This window comes from Chamaea fasciata, unplaced genomic scaffold (genome assembly GCF_029207755.1).
Source record: "Chamaea fasciata isolate MVZ Bird 193981 ecotype frontalis unplaced genomic scaffold, bChaFas1.0.hap1 SCAF_11, whole genome shotgun sequence".
Classification (NCBI taxonomy): Eukaryota; Metazoa; Chordata; class Aves; order Passeriformes; family Sylviidae; genus Chamaea; species Chamaea fasciata.
Genome location: NW_027094096.1, coordinates 5,743,121 through 5,755,472, shown reverse-complemented (window position 1 = coordinate 5,755,472; position 12,352 = coordinate 5,743,121). Strand labels below are relative to the sequence as shown.

The 12,352-nt window shown below is 67.5% G+C and overlaps 27 non-coding genes across 27 annotated transcripts; all 27 read right to left on the bottom strand.

Annotated features, from left to right (window-relative positions):
* Positions 1–124: 124 nt before the first annotated feature.
* LOC136295613 (5S ribosomal RNA) lies at positions 125–243 on the bottom strand. Its single transcript, XR_010722736.1, has one exon. It is a non-coding gene; the product is annotated as a 5S ribosomal RNA (ribosomal RNA).
* Positions 244–526: 283 nt separating this feature from the next.
* LOC136295612 (5S ribosomal RNA) lies at positions 527–645 on the bottom strand. The gene has a single exon (XR_010722735.1). It is a non-coding gene; the product is annotated as a 5S ribosomal RNA (ribosomal RNA).
* Positions 646–928: 283 nt separating this feature from the next.
* LOC136295611 (5S ribosomal RNA) lies at positions 929–1,047 on the bottom strand. The gene has a single exon (XR_010722734.1). It is a non-coding gene; the product is annotated as a 5S ribosomal RNA (ribosomal RNA).
* Positions 1,048–1,330: 283 nt separating this feature from the next.
* Positions 1,331–1,449, bottom strand: LOC136295609 (5S ribosomal RNA). Its single transcript, XR_010722732.1, has one exon. It is a non-coding gene; the product is annotated as a 5S ribosomal RNA (ribosomal RNA).
* A 283-nt stretch (positions 1,450–1,732) lies between these two features.
* LOC136295608 (5S ribosomal RNA) lies at positions 1,733–1,851 on the bottom strand. The gene has a single exon (XR_010722731.1). It is a non-coding gene; the product is annotated as a 5S ribosomal RNA (ribosomal RNA).
* Positions 1,852–2,134: 283 nt separating this feature from the next.
* On the bottom strand, positions 2,135–2,253 carry LOC136295607 (5S ribosomal RNA). The gene has a single exon (XR_010722730.1). It is a non-coding gene; the product is annotated as a 5S ribosomal RNA (ribosomal RNA).
* A 283-nt stretch (positions 2,254–2,536) lies between these two features.
* LOC136295606 (5S ribosomal RNA) lies at positions 2,537–2,655 on the bottom strand. The gene has a single exon (XR_010722729.1). It is a non-coding gene; the product is annotated as a 5S ribosomal RNA (ribosomal RNA).
* A 283-nt stretch (positions 2,656–2,938) lies between these two features.
* LOC136295605 (5S ribosomal RNA) lies at positions 2,939–3,057 on the bottom strand. Its single transcript, XR_010722728.1, has one exon. It is a non-coding gene; the product is annotated as a 5S ribosomal RNA (ribosomal RNA).
* A 283-nt stretch (positions 3,058–3,340) lies between these two features.
* On the bottom strand, positions 3,341–3,459 carry LOC136295604 (5S ribosomal RNA). The gene has a single exon (XR_010722727.1). It is a non-coding gene; the product is annotated as a 5S ribosomal RNA (ribosomal RNA).
* A 283-nt stretch (positions 3,460–3,742) lies between these two features.
* LOC136295603 (5S ribosomal RNA) lies at positions 3,743–3,861 on the bottom strand. The gene has a single exon (XR_010722726.1). It is a non-coding gene; the product is annotated as a 5S ribosomal RNA (ribosomal RNA).
* Positions 3,862–4,144: 283 nt separating this feature from the next.
* LOC136295565 (5S ribosomal RNA) lies at positions 4,145–4,263 on the bottom strand. Its single transcript, XR_010722689.1, has one exon. It is a non-coding gene; the product is annotated as a 5S ribosomal RNA (ribosomal RNA).
* A 283-nt stretch (positions 4,264–4,546) lies between these two features.
* Positions 4,547–4,665, bottom strand: LOC136295602 (5S ribosomal RNA). The gene has a single exon (XR_010722725.1). It is a non-coding gene; the product is annotated as a 5S ribosomal RNA (ribosomal RNA).
* Positions 4,666–4,948: 283 nt separating this feature from the next.
* Positions 4,949–5,067, bottom strand: LOC136295601 (5S ribosomal RNA). The gene has a single exon (XR_010722724.1). It is a non-coding gene; the product is annotated as a 5S ribosomal RNA (ribosomal RNA).
* Positions 5,068–5,350: 283 nt separating this feature from the next.
* LOC136295600 (5S ribosomal RNA) lies at positions 5,351–5,469 on the bottom strand. Its single transcript, XR_010722723.1, has one exon. It is a non-coding gene; the product is annotated as a 5S ribosomal RNA (ribosomal RNA).
* A 283-nt stretch (positions 5,470–5,752) lies between these two features.
* Positions 5,753–5,871, bottom strand: LOC136295598 (5S ribosomal RNA). The gene has a single exon (XR_010722721.1). It is a non-coding gene; the product is annotated as a 5S ribosomal RNA (ribosomal RNA).
* Positions 5,872–6,154: 283 nt separating this feature from the next.
* LOC136295597 (5S ribosomal RNA) lies at positions 6,155–6,273 on the bottom strand. The gene has a single exon (XR_010722720.1). It is a non-coding gene; the product is annotated as a 5S ribosomal RNA (ribosomal RNA).
* A 283-nt stretch (positions 6,274–6,556) lies between these two features.
* Positions 6,557–6,675, bottom strand: LOC136295596 (5S ribosomal RNA). The gene has a single exon (XR_010722719.1). It is a non-coding gene; the product is annotated as a 5S ribosomal RNA (ribosomal RNA).
* Positions 6,676–6,958: 283 nt separating this feature from the next.
* Positions 6,959–7,077, bottom strand: LOC136295595 (5S ribosomal RNA). The gene has a single exon (XR_010722718.1). It is a non-coding gene; the product is annotated as a 5S ribosomal RNA (ribosomal RNA).
* Positions 7,078–7,360: 283 nt separating this feature from the next.
* LOC136295594 (5S ribosomal RNA) lies at positions 7,361–7,479 on the bottom strand. The gene has a single exon (XR_010722717.1). It is a non-coding gene; the product is annotated as a 5S ribosomal RNA (ribosomal RNA).
* A 283-nt stretch (positions 7,480–7,762) lies between these two features.
* Positions 7,763–7,881, bottom strand: LOC136295592 (5S ribosomal RNA). The gene has a single exon (XR_010722716.1). It is a non-coding gene; the product is annotated as a 5S ribosomal RNA (ribosomal RNA).
* Positions 7,882–8,164: 283 nt separating this feature from the next.
* On the bottom strand, positions 8,165–8,283 carry LOC136295591 (5S ribosomal RNA). Its single transcript, XR_010722715.1, has one exon. It is a non-coding gene; the product is annotated as a 5S ribosomal RNA (ribosomal RNA).
* Positions 8,284–8,566: 283 nt separating this feature from the next.
* LOC136295590 (5S ribosomal RNA) lies at positions 8,567–8,685 on the bottom strand. The gene has a single exon (XR_010722714.1). It is a non-coding gene; the product is annotated as a 5S ribosomal RNA (ribosomal RNA).
* Positions 8,686–8,968: 283 nt separating this feature from the next.
* LOC136295581 (5S ribosomal RNA) lies at positions 8,969–9,087 on the bottom strand. Its single transcript, XR_010722705.1, has one exon. It is a non-coding gene; the product is annotated as a 5S ribosomal RNA (ribosomal RNA).
* Positions 9,088–9,370: 283 nt separating this feature from the next.
* LOC136295571 (5S ribosomal RNA) lies at positions 9,371–9,489 on the bottom strand. The gene has a single exon (XR_010722695.1). It is a non-coding gene; the product is annotated as a 5S ribosomal RNA (ribosomal RNA).
* A 283-nt stretch (positions 9,490–9,772) lies between these two features.
* Positions 9,773–9,891, bottom strand: LOC136295632 (5S ribosomal RNA). The gene has a single exon (XR_010722755.1). It is a non-coding gene; the product is annotated as a 5S ribosomal RNA (ribosomal RNA).
* A 284-nt stretch (positions 9,892–10,175) lies between these two features.
* Positions 10,176–10,294, bottom strand: LOC136295621 (5S ribosomal RNA). Its single transcript, XR_010722744.1, has one exon. It is a non-coding gene; the product is annotated as a 5S ribosomal RNA (ribosomal RNA).
* Positions 10,295–10,577: 283 nt separating this feature from the next.
* Positions 10,578–10,696, bottom strand: LOC136295610 (5S ribosomal RNA). The gene has a single exon (XR_010722733.1). It is a non-coding gene; the product is annotated as a 5S ribosomal RNA (ribosomal RNA).
* Positions 10,697–12,352: the final 1,656 nt, after the last annotated feature.

Here is a 12,352-nt window from a genome sequence, read left to right as displayed (position 1 = left end):
CCAGGCCGCAGACGCTCGGCGCACGAAGCCTGCGTTCCCCCACGCCCCCCGGCCCCTGGCCGCGGTAATGCCCAGCAAAACAAGGGACCGACCGCCGGCCCAGCGGCCGGAGCCCGGCAAAAGAAGCCTACAGCACCCGGTATTCCCAGGCGGTCTCCCATCCAAGTACTAACCGGGCCCGACCCTGCTTAGCTTCCGAGATCAGACGAGATCGGGCGTTCTCAGGGTGGTATGGCCGTAGGCACCCCTCCAGCCCTGGCCGCCGCTCTCGAGCACCCAGCACCAGCCTCCCGCCCTGCCCCAAAACCGCTCGGCCACGCCGCACGGCAACCGCGGCTCTCCATGCCAACGCCTCCACCTGTGGCCCCGCCAACACACACCTCACAAAGGCGCACCAGTAACCCAGGCCGCAGACGCTCGGCGCACGAAGCCTGCGTTCCCCCACGCCCCCCGGCCCCTGGCTGCGGTAATGCCCAGCAAAACAAGGGACCGACCGCCTGCCCAGCGGCCGGAGCCCGGCAAAAGAAGCCTACAGCACCCGGTATTCCCAGGCGGTCTCCCATCCAAGTACTAACCGGGCCCGACCCTGCTTAGCTTCCGAGATCAGACGAGATCGGGCGTTCTCAGGGTGGTATGGCCGTAGGCACCCCTCCAGCCCTGGCCGCCGCTCTCGAGCACCCAGCACCAGCCTCCCGCCCTGCCCCCAAACCGCTCGGCCACGCCGCACGGCAACCGCGGCTCTCCATGCCAACGCCTCCACCTGTGGCCCCGCCAACACACACCTCACAAAGGCGCACCAGTAACCCAGGCCGCAGACGCTCGGCGCACGAAGCCTGCGTTCCCCCACGCCCCCCGGCCCCTGGCCGCGGTAATGCCCAGCAAAACAAGGGACCGACCGCCGGCCCAGCGGCCGGAGCCCGGCAAAAGAAGCCTACAGCACCCGGTATTCCCAGGCGGTCTCCCATCCAAGTACTAACCGGGCCCGACCCTGCTTAGCTTCCGAGATCAGACGAGATCGGGCGTTCTCAGGGTGGTATGGCCGTAGGCACCCCTCCAGCCCTGGCCGCCGCTCTCGAGCACCCAGCACCAGCCTCCCGCCCTGCCCCCAAACCGCTCGGCCACGCCGCACGGCAACCGCGGCTCTCCATGCCAACGCCTCCACCTGTGGCCCCGCCAACACACACCTCACAAAGGCGCACCAGTAACCCAGGCCGCAGACGCTCGGCGCACGAAGCCTGCGTTCCCCCACGCCCCCCGGCCCCTGGCCGCGGTAATGCCCAGCAAAACAAGGGACCGACCGCCTGCCCAGCGGCCGGAGCCCGGCAAAAGAAGCCTACAGCACCCGGTATTCCCAGGCGGTCTCCCATCCAAGTACTAACCGGGCCCGACCCTGCTTAGCTTCCGAGATCAGACGAGATCGGGCGTTCTCAGGGTGGTATGGCCGTAGGCACCCCTCCAGCCCTGGCCGCCGCTCTCGAGCACCCAGCACCAGCCTCCCGCCCTGCCCCAAAACCGCTCGGCCACGCCGCACGGCAACCGCGGCTCTCCATGCCAACGCCTCCACCTGTGGCCCCGCCAACACACACCTCACAAAGGCGCACCAGTAACCCAGGCCGCAGACGCTCGGCGCACGAAGCCTGCGTTCCCCCACGCCCCCCGGCCCCTGGCCGCGGTAATGCCCAGCAAAACAAGGGACCGACCGCCGGCCCAGCGGCCGGAGCCCGGCAAAAGAAGCCTACAGCACCCGGTATTCCCAGGCGGTCTCCCATCCAAGTACTAACCGGGCCCGACCCTGCTTAGCTTCCGAGATCAGACGAGATCGGGCGTTCTCAGGGTGGTATGGCCGTAGGCACCCCTCCAGCCCTGGCCGCCGCTCTCGAGCACCCAGCACCAGCCTCCCGCCCTGCCCCCAAACCGCTCGGCCACGCCGCACGGCAACCGCGGCTCTCCATGCCAACGCCTCCACCTGTGGCCCCGCCAACACACACCTCACAAAGGCGCACCAGTAACCCAGGCCGCAGACGCTCGGCGCACGAAGCCTGCGTTCCCCCACGCCCCCCGGCCCCTGGCCGCGGTAATGCCCAGCAAAACAAGGGACCGACCGCCGGCCCAGCGGCCGGAGCCCGGCAAAAGAAGCCTACAGCACCCGGTATTCCCAGGCGGTCTCCCATCCAAGTACTAACCGGGCCCGACCCTGCTTAGCTTCCGAGATCAGACGAGATCGGGCGTTCTCAGGGTGGTATGGCCGTAGGCACCCCTCCAGCCCTGGCCGCCGCTCTCGAGCACCCAGCACCAGCCTCCCGCCCTGCCCCCAAACCGCTCGGCCACGCCGCACGGCAACCGCGGCTCTCCATGCCAACGCCTCCACCTGTGGCCCCGCCAACACACACCTCACAAAGGCGCACCAGTAACCCAGGCCGCAGACGCTCGGCGCACGAAGCCTGCGTTCCCCCACGCCCCCCGGCCCCTGGCCGCGGTAATGCCCAGCAAAACAAGGGACCGACCGCCTGCCCAGCGGCCGGAGCCCGGCAAAAGAAGCCTACAGCACCCGGTATTCCCAGGCGGTCTCCCATCCAAGTACTAACCGGGCCCGACCCTGCTTAGCTTCCGAGATCAGACGAGATCGGGCGTTCTCAGGGTGGTATGGCCGTAGGCACCCCTCCAGCCCTGGCCGCCGCTCTCGAGCACCCAGCACCAGCCTCCCGCCCTGCCCCAAAACCGCTCCGCCACGCCGCACGGCAACCGCGGCTCTCCATGCCAACGCCTCCACCTGTGGCCCCGCCAACACACACCTCACAAAGGCGCACCAGTAACCCAGGCCGCAGACGCTCGGCGCACGAAGCCTGCGTTCCCCCACGCCCCCCGGCCCCTGGCCGCGGTAATGCCCAGCAAAACAAGGGACCGACCGCCGGCCCAGCGGCCGGAGCCCGGCAAAAGAAGCCTACAGCACCCGGTATTCCCAGGCGGTCTCCCATCCAAGTACTAACCGGGCCCGACCCTGCTTAGCTTCCGAGATCAGACGAGATCGGGCGTTCTCAGGGTGGTATGGCCGTAGGCACCCCTCCAGCCCTGGCCGCCGCTCTCGAGCACCCAGCACCAGCCTCCCGCCCTGCCCCAAAACCGCTCGGCCACGCCGCACGGCAACCGCGGCTCTCCATGCCAACGCCTCCACCTGTGGCCCCGCCAACACACACCTCACAAAGGCGCACCAGTAACCCAGGCCGCAGACGCTCGGCGCACGAAGCCTGCGTTCCCCCACGCCCCCCGGCCCCTGGCCGCGGTAATGCCCAGCAAAACAAGGGACCGACCGCCGGCCCAGCGGCCGGAGCCCGGCAAAAGAAGCCTACAGCACCCGGTATTCCCAGGCGGTCTCCCATCCAAGTACTAACCGGGCCCGACCCTGCTTAGCTTCCGAGATCAGACGAGATCGGGCGTTCTCAGGGTGGTATGGCCGTAGGCACCCCTCCAGCCCTGGCCGCCGCTCTCGAGCACCCAGCACCAGCCTCCCGCCCTGCCCCAAAACCGCTCGGCCACGCCGCAGGGCAACCGCGGCTCTCCATGCCAACGCCTCCACCTGTGGCCCCGCCAACACACACCTCACAAAGGCGCACCAGTAACCCAGGCCGCAGACGCTCGGCGCACAAAGCCTGCGTTCCCCCACGCCCCCCGGCCCCTGGCCGCGGTAATGCCCAGCAAAACAAGGGACCGACCGCCTGCCCAGCGGCCGGAGCCCGGCAAAAGAAGCCTACAGCACCCGGTATTCCCAGGCGGTCTCCCATCCAAGTACTAACCGGGCCCGACCCTGCTTAGCTTCCGAGATCAGACGAGATCGGGCGTTCTCAGGGTGGTATGGCCGTAGGCACCCCTCCAGCCCTGGCCGCCGCTCTCGAGCACCCAGCACCAGCCTCCCGCCCTGCCCCCAAACCGCTCGGCCACGCCGCACGGCAACCGCGGCTCTCCATGCCAACGCCTCCACCTGTGGCCCCGCCAACACACACCTCACAAAGGCGCACCAGTAACCCAGGCCGCAGACGCTCGGCGCACGAAGCCTGCGTTCCCCCACGCCCCCCGGCCCCTGGCCGCGGTAATGCCCAGCAAAACAAGGGACCGACCGCCGGCCCAGCGGCCGGAGCCCGGCAAAAGAAGCCTACAGCACCCGGTATTCCCAGGCGGTCTCCCATCCAAGTACTAACCGGGCCCGACCCTGCTTAGCTTCCGAGATCAGATGAGATCGGGCGTTCTCAGGGTGGTATGGCCGTAGGCACCCCTCCAGCCCTGGCCGCCGCTCTCGAGCACCCAGCACCAGCCTCCCGCCCTGCCCCAAAACCGCTCGGCCACGCCGCACGGCAACCGCGGCTCTCCATGCCAACGCCTCCACCTGTGGCCCCGCCAACACACACCTCACAAAGGCGCACCAGTAACCCAGGCCGCAGACGCTCGGCGCACGAAGCCTGCGTTCCCCCACGCCCCCCGGCCCCTGGCCGCGGTAATGCCCAGCAAAACAAGGGACCGACCGCCGGCCCAGCGGCCGGAGCCCGGCAAAAGAAGCCTACAGCACCCGGTATTCCCAGGCGGTCTCCCATCCAAGTACTAACCGGGCCCGACCCTGCTTAGCTTCCGAGATCAGACGAGATCGGGCGTTCTCAGGGTGGTATGGCCGTAGGCACCCCTCCAGCCCTGGCCGCCGCTCTCGAGCACCCAGCACCAGCCTCCCGCCCTGCCCCAAAACCGCTCGGCCACGCCGCACGGCAACCGCGGCTCTCCATGCCAACGCCTCCACCTGTGGCCCCGCCAACACACACCTCACAAAGGCGCACCAGTAACCCAGGCCGCAGACGCTCGGCGCACGAAGCCTGCGTTCCCCCACGCCCCCCGGCCCCTGGCCGCGGTAATGCCCAGCAAAACAAGGGACCGACCGCCGGCCCAGCGGCCGGAGCCCGGCAAAAGAAGCCTACAGCACCCGGTATTCCCAGGCGGTCTCCCATCCAAGTACTAACCGGGCCCGACCCTGCTTAGCTTCCGAGATCAGACGAGATCGGGCGTTCTCAGGGTGGTATGGCCGTAGGCACCCCTCCAGCCCTGGCCGCCGCTCTCGAGCACCCAGCACCAGCCTCCCGCCCTGCCCCAAAACCGCTCGGCCACGCCGCACGGCAACCGCGGCTCTCCATGCCAACGCCTCCACCTGTGGCCCCGCCAACACACACCTCACAAAGGCGCACCAGTAACCCAGGCCGCAGACGCTCGGCGCACGAAGCCTGCGTTCCCCCACGCCCCCCGGCCCCTGGCTGCGGTAATGCCCAGCAAAACAAGGGACCGACCGCCTGCCCAGCGGCCGGAGCCCGGCAAAAGAAGCCTACAGCACCCGGTATTCCCAGGCGGTCTCCCATCCAAGTACTAACCGGGCCCGACCCTGCTTAGCTTCCGAGATCAGACGAGATCGGGCGTTCTCAGGGTGGTATGGCCGTAGGCACCCCTCCAGCCCTGGCCGCCGCTCTCGAGCACCCAGCACCAGCCTCCCGCCCTGCCCCCAAACCGCTCGGCCACGCCGCACGGCAACCGCGGCTCTCCATGCCAACGCCTCCACCTGTGGCCCCGCCAACACACACCTCACAAAGGCGCACCAGTAACCCAGGCCGCAGACGCTCGGCGCACGAAGCCTGCGTTCCCCCACGCCCCCCGGCCCCTGGCCGCGGTAATGCCCAGCAAAACAAGGGACCGACCGCCGGCCCAGCGGCCGGAGCCCGGCAAAAGAAGCCTACAGCACCCGGTATTCCCAGGCGGTCTCCCATCCAAGTACTAACCGGGCCCGACCCTGCTTAGCTTCCGAGATCAGACGAGATCGGGCGTTCTCAGGGTGGTATGGCCGTAGGCACCCCTCCAGCCCTGGCCGCCGCTCTCGAGCACCCAGCACCAGCCTCCCGCCCTGCCCCAAAACCGCTCGGCCACGCCGCACGGCAACCGCGGCTCTCCATGCCAACGCCTCCACCTGTGGCCCCGCCAACACACACCTCACAAAGGCGCACCAGTAACCCAGGCCGCAGACGCTCGGCGCACGAAGCCTGCGTTCCCCCACGCCCCCCGGCCCCTGGCCGCGGTAATGCCCAGCAAAACAAGGGACCGACCGCCTGCCCAGCGGCCGGAGCCCGGCAAAAGAAGCCTACAGCACCCGGTATTCCCAGGCGGTCTCCCATCCAAGTACTAACCGGGCCCGACCCTGCTTAGCTTCCGAGATCAGACGAGATCGGGCGTTCTCAGGGTGGTATGGCCGTAGGCACCCCTCCAGCCCTGGCCGCCGCTCTCGAGCACCCAGCACCAGCCTCCCGCCCTGCCCCAAAACCGCTCGGCCACGCCGCACGGCAACCGCGGCTCTCCATGCCAACGCCTCCACCTGTGGCCCCGCCAACACACACCTCACAAAGGCGCACCAGTAACCCAGGCCGCAGACGCTCGGCGCACGAAGCCTGCGTTCCCCCACGCCCCCCGGCCCCTGGCCGCGGTAATGCCCAGCAAAACAAGGGACCGACCGCCGGCCCAGCGGCCGGAGCCCGGCAAAAGAAGCCTACAGCACCCGGTATTCCCAGGCGGTCTCCCATCCAAGTACTAACCGGGCCCGACCCTGCTTAGCTTCCGAGATCAGACGAGATCGGGCGTTCTCAGGGTGGTATGGCCGTAGGCACCCCTCCAGCCCTGGCCGCCGCTCTCGAGCACCCAGCACCAGCCTCCCGCCCTGCCCCAAAACCGCTCGGCCACGCCGCACGGCAACCGCGGCTCTCCATGCCAACGCCTCCACCTGTGGCCCCGCCAACACACACCTCACAAAGGCGCACCAGTAACCCAGGCCGCAGACGCTCGGCGCACGAAGCCTGCGTTCCCCCACGCCCCCCGGCCCCTGGCCGCGGTAATGCCCAGCAAAACAAGGGACCGACCGCCTGCCCAGCGGCCGGAGCCCGGCAAAAGAAGCCTACAGCACCCGGTATTCCCAGGCGGTCTCCCATCCAAGTACTAACCGGGCCCGACCCTGCTTAGCTTCCGAGATCAGACGAGATCGGGCGTTCTCAGGGTGGTATGGCCGTAGGCACCCCTCCAGCCCTGGCCGCCGCTCTCGAGCACCCAGCACCAGCCTCCCGCCCTGCCCCAAAACCGCTCGGCCACGCCGCACGGCAACCGCGGCTCTCCATGCCAACGCCTCCACCTGTGGCCCCGCCAACACACACCTCACAAAGGCGCACCAGTAACCCAGGCCGCAGACGCTCGGCGCACGAAGCCTGCGTTCCCCCACGCCCCCCGGCCCCTGGCCGCGGTAATGCCCAGCAAAACAAGGGACCGACCGCCTGCCCAGCGGCCGGAGCCCGGCAAAAGAAGCCTACAGCACCCGGTATTCCCAGGCGGTCTCCCATCCAAGTACTAACCGGGCCCGACCCTGCTTAGCTTCCGAGATCAGACGAGATCGGGCGTTCTCAGGGTGGTATGGCCGTAGGCACCCCTCCAGCCCTGGCCGCCGCTCTCGAGCACCCAGCACCAGCCTCCCGCCCTGCCCCAAAACTGCTCGGCCACGCCGCACGGCAACCGCGGCTCTCCATGCCAACGCCTCCACCTGTGGCCCCGCCAACACACACCTCACAAAGGCGCACCAGTAACCCAGGCCGCAGACGCTCGGCGCACGAAGCCTGCGTTCCCCCACGCCCCCCGGCCCCTGGCCGCGGTAATGCCCAGCAAAACAAGGGACCGACCGCCGGCCCAGCGGCCGGAGCCCGGCAAAAGAAGCCTACAGCACCCGGTATTCCCAGGCGGTCTCCCATCCAAGTACTAACCGGGCCCGACCCTGCTTAGCTTCCGAGATCAGACGAGATCGGGCGTTCTCAGGGTGGTATGGCCGTAGGCACCCCTCCAGCCCTGGCCGCCGCTCTCGAGCACCCAGCACCAGCCTCCCGCCCTGCCCCAAAACCGCTCGGCCACGCCGCACGGCAACCGCGGCTCTCCATGCCAACGCCTCCACCTGTGGCCCCGCCAACACACACCTCACAAAGGCGCACCAGTAACCCAGGCCGCAGACGCTCGGCGCACGAAGCCTGCGTTCCCCCACGCCCCCCGGCCCCTGGCCGCGGTAATGCCCAGCAAAACAAGGGACCGACCGCCGGCCCAGCGGCCGGAGCCCGGCAAAAGAAGCCTACAGCACCCGGTATTCCCAGGCGGTCTCCCATCCAAGTACTAACCGGGCCCGACCCTGCTTAGCTTCCGAGATCAGACGAGATCGGGCGTTCTCAGGGTGGTATGGCCGTAGGCACCCCTCCAGCCCTGGCCGCCGCTCTCGAGCACCCAGCACCAGCCTCCCGCCCTGCCCCAAAACCGCTCGGCCACGCCGCACGGCAACCGCGGCTCTCCATGCCAACGCCTCCACCTGTGGCCCCGCCAACACACACCTCACAAAGGCGCACCAGTAACCCAGGCCGTAGACGCTCGGCGCACGAAGCCTGCGTTCCCCCACGCCCCCCGGCCCCTGGCCGCGGTAATGCCCAGCAAAACAAGGGACCGACCGCCGGCCCAGCGGCCGGAGCCCGGCAAAAGAAGCCTACAGCACCCGGTATTCCCAGGCGGTCTCCCATCCAAGTACTAACCGGGCCCGACCCTGCTTAGCTTCCGAGATCAGACGAGATCGGGCGTTCTCAGGGTGGTATGGCCGTAGGCACCCCTCCAGCCCTGGCCGCCGCTCTCGAGCACCCAGCACCAGCCTCCCGCCCTGCCCCCAAACCGCTCGGCCACGCCGCACGGCAACCGCGGCTCTCCATGCCAACGCCTCCACCTGTGGCCCCGCCAACACACACCTCACAAAGGCGCACCAGTAACCCAGGCCGCAGACGCTCGGCGCACGAAGCCTGCGTTCCCCCACGCCCCCCGGCCCCTGGCCGCGGTAATGCCCAGCAAAACAAGGGACCGACCGCCTGCCCAGCGGCCGGAGCCCGGCAAAAGAAGCCTACAGCACCCGGTATTCCCAGGCGGTCTCCCATCCAAGTACTAACCGGGCCCGACCCTGCTTAGCTTCCGAGATCAGACGAGATCGGGCGTTCTCAGGGTGGTATGGCCGTAGGCACCCCTCCAGCCCTGGCCGCCGCTCTCGAGCACCCAGCACCAGCCTCCCGCCCTGCCCCCAAACCGCTCGGCCACGCCGCACGGCAACCGCGGCTCTCCATGCCAACGCCTCCACCTGTGGCCCCGCCAACACACACCTCACAAAGGCGCACCAGTAACCCAGGCCGCAGACGCTCGGCGCACGAAGCCTGCGTTCCCCCACGCCCCCCGGCCCCTGGCCGCGGTAATGCCCAGCAAAACAAGGGACCGACCGCCGGCCCAGCGGCCGGAGCCCGGCAAAAGAAGCCTACAGCACCCGGTATTCCCAGGCGGTCTCCCATCCAAGTACTAACCGGGCCCGACCCTGCTTAGCTTCCGAGATCAGACGAGATCGGGCGTTCTCAGGGTGGTATGGCCGTAGGCACCCCTCCAGCCCTGGCCGCCGCTCTCGAGCACCCAGCACCAGCCTCCCGCCCTGCCCCAAAACCGCTCGGCCACGCCGCAGGGCAACCGCGGCTCTCCATGCCAACGCCTCCACCTGTGGCCCCGCCAACACACACCTCACAAAGGCGCACCAGTAACCCAGGCCGCAGACGCTCGGCGCACAAAGCCTGCGTTCCCCCACGCCCCCCGGCCCCTGGCCGCGGTAATGCCCAGCAAAACAAGGGACCGACCGCCTGCCCAGCGGCCGGAGCCCGGCAAAAGAAGCCTACAGCACCCGGTATTCCCAGGCGGTCTCCCATCCAAGTACTAACCGGGCCCGACCCTGCTTAGCTTCCGAGATCAGACGAGATCGGGCGTTCTCAGGGTGGTATGGCCGTAGGCACCCCTCCAGCCCTGGCCGCCGCTCTCGAGCACCCAGCACCAGCCTCCCGCCCTGCCCCAAAACCGCTCGGCCACGCCGCACGGCAACCGCGGCTCTCCATGCCAACGCCTCCACCTGTGGCCCCGCCAACACACACCTCACAAAGGCGCACCAGTAACCCAGGCCGCAGACGCTCGGCGCACGAAGCCTGCGTTCCCCCCACGCCCCCCGGCCCCTGGCCGCGGTAATGCCCAGCAAAACAAGGGACCGACCGCCGGCCCAGCGGCCGGAGCCCGGCAAAAGAAGCCTACAGCACCCGGTATTCCCAGGCGGTCTCCCATCCAAGTACTAACCGGGCCCGACCCTGCTTAGCTTCCGAGATCAGACGAGATCGGGCGTTCTCAGGGTGGTATGGCCGTAGGCACCCCTCCAGCCCTGGCCGCCGCTCTCGAGCACCCAGCACCAGCCTCCCGCCCTGCCCCAAAACCGCTCGGCCACGCCGCACGGCAACCGCGGCTCTCCATGCCAACGCCTCCACCTGTGGCCCCGCCAACACACACCTCACAAAGGCGCACCAGTAACCCAGGCCGCAGACGCTCGGCGCACGAAGCCTGCGTTCCCCCACGCCCCCCGGCCCCTGGCCGCGGTAATGCCCAGCAAAACAAGGGACCGACCGCCTGCCCAGCGGCCGGAGCCCGGCAAAAGAAGCCTACAGCACCCGGTATTCCCAGGCGGTCTCCCATCCAAGTACTAACCGGGCCCGACCCTGCTTAGCTTCCGAGATCAGACGAGATCGGGCGTTCTCAGGGTGGTATGGCCGTAGGCACCCCTCCAGCCCTGGCCGCCGCTCTCGAGCACCCAGCACCAGCCTCCCGCCCTGCCCCAAAACCGCTCCGCCACGCCGCACGGCAACCGCGGCTCTCCATGCCAACGCCTCCACCTGTGGCCCCGCCAACACACACCTCACAAAGGCGCACCAGTAACCCAGGCCGCAGACGCTCGGCGCACGAAGCCTGCGTTCCCCCACGCCCCCCGGCCCCTGGCCGCGGTAATGCCCAGCAAAACAAGGGACCGACCGCCTGCCCAGCGGCCGGAGCCCGGCAAAAGAAGCCTACAGCACCCGGTATTCCCAGGCGGTCTCCCATCCAAGTACTAACCGGCCCCGTTGCCCTTCATGTTTCGATAATTAAACCGGATATGTCTTCGACAGTTTAATACGGCCGAAGGCTTACTCTGGACCATGAAACGTTGAGCTTTGCTTCTGCGCTTCGGACGAAGTTACCAGGGACCTGAGGCCGATTTTTCGTGTGTGAAAAGCGTCCGGTGAGGAGTCGCCCGTGCGCAGCGCGGTTGGGACCCCTCCGAGCACCGGGCGGTTATGGGGGAGGTCTCGCTTTGGCGGGAACACGGCGGTGTGGAACGGCGGGCTGTCATTGGATAACGCGGGGCTGGCGTGTCGCGATTGGCAGATCCTCCGCGTTCCTCGTGCTGGGATTGGCGGCGCCTGCCGTCGGGCGCTGCCATTCCTCTCCCCTGCCCCACAGGCTGTGGTCCGGCTCGGCCGACTCTAGACCTGGGCCTGCGGTCCGTCTCCCGTCGCCACAGATCCCACCCCAATTCTACAGACCCTATCCCACCCCACAGTCCCTATCCCATCTACAATCACTTCTCCGGCCCACTGTCCTTTCCTTCGCCCACATTCCCTATCCTGGACTACAATCTCTCCCCCACCCCCCAGTCTGTCTTCCAGTCCAGATACTGTACCCTGGCCCTCCTTGGTGAGCATCCCTAAAACCCAATGGAAGAGTCTCCACGGCCCCCTAAGGAGGAATATATTAGAGGAATCTACTACACGGAAAGTGGACTGGACTTTTAAAGTGTGAAGGAGTTGACCACTAGTGATATGCTTACAGGTCAGTTTAGCAGTTTATCTGCCAAATCTTCTTGGTAGCAGGTTGATTTGAGGCTGGTCTGCCAGATTGAGACAGTGTGCCAGATTTTGGGATGCAGAACCAGGGGCTGAGCAGCTGTTCCCAGCACCTAATGCTGGCTGAGGGGCCTGTGGGCAGGTGGGGTGCAGGACAAGCTGTGTGCTGAGGGCCAGGGCTCATTTGCCCCCAAAGTCGGGGCCCCACTGGGATAAGTGCGGCAGCACATAGAGATATTGAAGTGATGACAGCTATTGATTCATTGCCTTCTCAACAGCATGGGAACAAAGTGACAACCAGGAGCAGCTTTTAGCCAGAGGCAGTGGAAAGCTGAGGAGTTGGAGCTGAGGCAGCAGAGCTGGCAGTGACATAGAGAAGGTGGGGCTTAGGGTGAAACCATTGTGGGGCTAGATAGGGGCTGTGGGGCTGGCATGGGCACTGTGGGCTGGAGCTGGAATATGGATTCTAGAGCTGAAGCTGAAATGAAGATCCTGCCTTGATCCAGGAGCAACTTCACACGGCAGGATCGGGAAGATGCAGAGCTGGAGTAGAA